Below are 6,000 nucleotides of genomic sequence, written 5' to 3'. Positions count from 1 at the left end.
TTTGATGATGTCAGGTTTGCCAAATTCTGTGTGATCTGTGAACTTTGGATTTGGCATCTAGGAGCTTGAAGGAGAAGATACCATTTCCAGTCTTCATAGACTGGTTTCCCATATATACATATTCATATATGCCTCCAATCTTAAGATTTACCTATGGGGTTTTAAGTGAGCAAAATGCATTTGCTGTGACTGCATATGGAACTCTGCTGTTGATGACCCTTTGATGGGTGGAAACCCTGCTTTGTCCCTTGATAAAGGGAAACTCCTCCAGGACATGACAGTAGAAAAGGTGCTGTATTATGATTTTTCTTGCAGCTTCATGCATGTTTTTGGCATGTTTTCTGCTAGGAACTTAGAAAGCCTCTTTTTAAGTCATTGAATGGGTCCCTGAAAAAGCAGGTTTGTACAACAGCATGGATAATATGAGTTTTAACCAAGTCGCTTTTGTTTTTTTGTTTTTTTTTTTGGCTATAAACAGAACAAGATATGCAGGTTTGCATTAAAGGACAAGGATAACTATCCCTTCTAGTAAATCATTACATTGTCCTGAAGGATGGTTGATGAGTCCTGGGGTCTCTCTGACATCCTTCAGGATCTGTGGTCAGATCAAGGTCAGTGGTCTACGGGACAGTAGGTGGGTATGGATTCCTTTCTGTCTGTCAAGCAGGACTGTTCCCAGATTGAGTCTGAATCTCTGAAACCAGGTCATGGGTTGCTTCAGAATCCACTGCTACAATTTGATGGACAGACATATTACTCAAAGAGGTGGGGGTGAGGATGGCTTCTTCTAAGTATGATAATGTATCTTACTAATGTATAAACAAGGAAACTCTGTGGTTGGGATTTTTCCCAGTACCAGGATTACTTTGGTTAGGTTGTCATCTGGAAGTGAAAATTCCTTTTTAAAAAAGATATTCTGTAACAATTTCATACATATATATTGGATTTTAAGGGTTTCACCTCTATTACTCTCTTTCAGCACTTTCCCTGTATCCCTCTAGCACTCAGACTCTCTGCAAAATAAGCCTAACAAGCCATTCAATCACTCTATATTGTATCTATATTGTGTATATGTGTGACCCACTCAATTTAAATTAGGGCTGTTTACATGAGTGTGGGGAGAGGCTATTTACTGGAGCATGGGCAACTTGTTAATGGCTCTGCCACCAAAGAAAATGACATTCCTTCTTCCCTTAATCCAGAGCAACTGCTAATTGATGCTAGGATGCCAGGAAGAAATGGCATCTTGGGAGCCTTACCTCATCCATAATGTAATGTTGATGGGTAGGTTTCATGCAAGTAACCACAGCTGTAATGAGTTTATAAGTGCAAATAACATGTCATGACTGGAAGATATCTTTTACAGTATCGTTCTCCGCTCACTGACTTAGATTCCTCTCACCACCTCTTCTGTGAGGTCCCCTAAGTGTGGACACCTTGGAGGGGGCACTGAAGATGTTTTCTTTAGTGCCAGTCACTCAATGATTAATTTGTGTTGTCAGTGGTTTCAGTTATAAGTCTCTGCCCTCACTGCCACCTGCTGCAGTCAGAAGCTTCTCTGAGGAAGACTATGAGCAGCACTAGTAACTATAAAAACATCATCATTTCAAAGGAAGTCTGAAAGCATGTCCAGTCAGCAAAATAAAAATTATAGGTTTTTCTTAGGGTCTTGTGTAAACTCTTCTCAGCCTTAGACTCCTTAAGGTTTTACACTCTCCTATCTGGAACACTATTGCCCCCAAAGATACACTTTTCTGTAGTGTATTATCTATATTATATAATATAGTATCTGTATTATCCTTGCTATGGAGGTACATGGGCAAGATATTTGCTTTTCTGCTGTCTTGTTGAGGTCACTCCTATGATCTCTTGCTATGATGTTTTCCTCTTCTTTTCCTTGACTATAGGATGATGTTTCTTTTATATTTTCTTAAATGATTTTTCAGGCAACTTAATATTGTCCTTTTGTGGTTAACTTTATTGTGATAAGATTATAAAGTACAATCATTTATTGAGAGTATGTATTGATCCTTCACTCTAGGTAATGACTTAATTAGTATACTTCTACTCCCTTCCAGCTCCCCTCCTCACCTTCTTGAGGCTAATTTTTATGCTCTCAGATGACTATTGTAGCCCACTAGTGGTTTCTTTTAGAGCGAAAAATACATGCTTGTATTTTCTGACACACAGTTTATCAGTTTTAAAATTACCTTTGCTATTATCTTACTCCATCCTTCTAACCTATCCTGTACTTCAGTGTTTAAATTATAAAGTCCATATAGTTATAAATTATAAAATTTTCCAGTGGATTTGGCACTGACTGAGTTACTTGGCACAGGCTTTTCTTTCATCTCTCCTTTGGGCTCATCCTCTTGAAGGCCTTTGCATGGAGGACTTGTGGCCACTATATTTTATTACATCATGAATGAGTAAAAAGAATATTGCCTATTCCACTTTCTTGGTTGTCAGAACAGAAAAATCTGAGGTCTTATTTTCTTTTCTAGAGTATTTTGCAGTGATTTATCATTTTCCACAACTTCCAAAGTCTACTTAATTTATTTATTCTTTATTTCTGTATTAAAATATTTTGAAAGAACCATGTCTCTTAAAGTCCACGTTGATTGGCTTTCTTTCTATTCTTTAATTTTCTAGATGTGATTTCAGAAACTTGTATCTAATTGAACTTCTGTTTTTAATTTGATTTGTTTAGTTTTTCTATATTGGAATAGCTGTTCAAGTTTTCTGTCATCTGTTTTCCAAAATTAAAATAATTAGAGAAATTAAAATCTAATACTTTTCAATTTTACCTTCTTCATTTTATTTATTTAGTCTATTTTTCCAGAATATATTCCCCCATGATCTCATCAGTTTTAGCATTGCTTGATTTTTATGGTTTTTTTTTGTGTGTGTGTCTGTGTGTGTGCACGTGTGCATGTTTATGCATATATACATGTTGTGGGATATCTTTCTGTATGCTGTGAATATGTGTTGCTCTGATTGGTTGATAAATAAAGCTGTTTGACCTATGGCAAGGCAGCTTAGAGACAGGCAGGAAATCATAGAGAGAGAAAGAGAGGAAGAAGAAAGGCAGAGATAGTAAGGATGCTATCCCACCATCCAGAAAGCAGCATGTAATGGCACACAGGTAAAGCCAGAGAACAAGTGGCAACTTATAGATTAATAGAAATGGAAAAAGTTATAAGGGTAAGCTAGCAATAAGTCTGAGCCAGTAGGCCTTACAGTTTGCAAATAATCTAAGCCTCGATGTGTTTACTTAGGATCAAGCAGTTGCAGAACGTGGGAGGGAGAGATTCATCTTAACTGCAAGGCTCAGGCAAGCCTTGAGCTACACTATGGCAGATTCACAGCATGCGGACTTGACCTACAGAATGGCAGATTCTCACTGTAGTACACAGAGGTGTCTCCAAGCTGTGCAGTGGAGGCATGGACCCACTGCCTCCCAGAGTCAGAAGAGAGCATGGCTCCCAGCACTGGAAGTGAATTACTGCCACCATATTGAAAAGCTGAAATGGGCAGTCAGCAGCCAAGTTTGCCGCTTCAGTCCTAAACACACAGTTTAGCAGTTTAAAATCTCTCCCTGTCAGAGAAGGATTATAGATTCACAATAAGTCAGATTCAAATGAAATAAAACTCTAAATGGTTTACATTATATGTAAAAATGTATGTAGGCCTGGAAGAGAGAGAGGAAAAGGAATATACGCAGTTATATAAAAAAATAGATAGTTGTAAAAAATGAAGTTTTTACAGAGACAGTAAATGTAATATAAAAAAATAAGCCATTTAAAGATGGATATTACACAGAGAATCTGGATTGTGTTGTCTTTGGGATTTTTTTTTTTTTTTTTTTTTTTTTTGGTTTTTCGAGACAGGGTTTCTCTGTGTAGCTTTGCGCCTTTCCTGGAACTCACTTGGTAGCCCAGGCTGGCCTCGAACTCACAGAGATCCACCTGGCTCTGCCTCCCGAGTGCTGGGATTAAAGGCGTGCGCCACCACCGCCCGGCTTGTCTTTGAGATTTTTAACTGCAGAAAGACATTTGATTGTAAAGGCTGCTGAGTTAAATATATATATATATATATATATATATATATATATATATATATATATATATATATATATATATATATATAATTTTAAAGGTATTTTGACTTCAAAATTTATGCCTAAGGATACATTGCTTTGGAAAAGAGGTTCTGCTTTTGTTTCCACAGAAGATGAAAACCTGTGGACTGCTTCTAGGATAACACGGTATGATCAGCCAAGACTCCCTGAGAAGTCTGCAGATGATCCAACATCCAAACTCACCTTCAAGGCAACTGGCTCAGAGAATACAGCCTCACAGAGTCCTCCAGTCAGGACTTGACAATAATCCTAAAATTTTCTTTGTGTCCCTATAAGACTACGAGCACCCACAATCAGAAGGAAGTAGGCTAGAAAACTATGCCCACATTCCCCAAAACTGTATTATGGATATTTGTCTTTGTTTAGAGATTAGTTACAAATTGTTATTGGTCATAGTCAATACCTTTCTATAGAAAAAAGGGGGATAGGATATAGCTATGATAGGATGAAAGGGTAGATTATTTAATCTACTTTTAAAGAGCAACAACTTGTGTAAAATGTTTTACATTGCTATAGATTTCAGGTTTTTTACAATTTGATGTTAATTTTGTTATACTGCATATATATTTCTACTCTTGTTTAAGGTATTATGTTTGTACATATATATATCTACAGCTCATTTGAAATTATAATGGATAATTAAGAAATACAGATTAATAATTATCATCTATGATAATCAAACTTATAGTCATGTTAGTTAAGTTTTCTAGGTATACATAGATATATTTCAATTAGGTAAGTAATCTTCAAACACTTCAAAGACATACAGAATATGGCATTTAAAATGTTTTAAAAACTTAGACTTTCTGGACAGTGAGACACATCTGCTCCTACCAGCACTGATTTACTTCAAAGGAAAAGATGGGCATTGAAGACATTCTACAAGGAGTTTATCTTCTCTTGGCAAAAATAGCCATTTGTGCAAGAAATTGTTCTTGACTGGACTGCTGATAATATGTTATATAAACTGGACATGCAGGATGTTTAGGGAGGTGACCACTGAACTTTGCAAGGCAAAATGGTTCTTCAGGTTCTTGCTTCACAGAGGAGATTGGCAAGTATTTTATAGGACACAGGGAGACGTGACTAAAAAGCTATAGTCCTATTGGCTGAAGATGGAAGCCCCAACATTACAGAGGAACTTGGGATGACTGTTCATGCAAGCAACTATTTCTGTCATTTCGAGTATTTTGGAAGTTGCTTACAATGCATTTTCTGTTTACTTCGGTAATATTATATCCTTCTGGGGTCTTTGATGTAGTTGAAAACTAAATAGTTGTAATTATAATTTTCCCTGGTTATGATAAAAGAAATTAGATATGAAACTTTAGACTCATAAATATAGAATAGATAGAATATTTTCTTTAATTTTTCCAAATACAAATGGAATAGATATTGTAATTGTAATTTCTGTTTGATAACTGTTCTATTATTTGTAATGTTAGTATGTTAAAGTTAAAATCTTCCTTTTTGATTAGACAGAAAAGGGGAAATGATGTAGGATGTCTTTCTGTTTGCTGTGAATATGTGTTGCTTTGATTGGTTGACAAATAAAGCTGTTTGGCCTTTGGCAAGGCAGCTTAGAGGCAGGTAGGAAATCCAGGAGAGAGAGAAGAAGAAGAAAGTATGAGGCAGAAGGGATGCCATCCTGCCATCCAGAAAGCAGCATGTAATGGCACACAGGTAAAGTCATGGAACATGTGGCAACTTACAGATTAATAGAAATGGGTGAAGTTATAAAAGCTAGCTAGCAAGAAGCTTGAGCCATTAGGCCATACAATTTGCAAGTAATATAAGCCTCTGTGTGTTTACTTTCTGAGTGGCTGCAGGATGGGCAGGTTACAGGAAAACTTCCATAT

The sequence above is a fragment of the Peromyscus californicus genome, unplaced genomic scaffold, assembly GCF_007827085.1.
Source record: "Peromyscus californicus insignis strain IS unplaced genomic scaffold, ASM782708v3 Scaffold_6__1_contigs__length_162567912, whole genome shotgun sequence".
Classification (NCBI taxonomy): Eukaryota; Metazoa; Chordata; class Mammalia; order Rodentia; family Cricetidae; genus Peromyscus; species Peromyscus californicus.
This window is presented reverse-complemented; position numbering follows the sequence as displayed.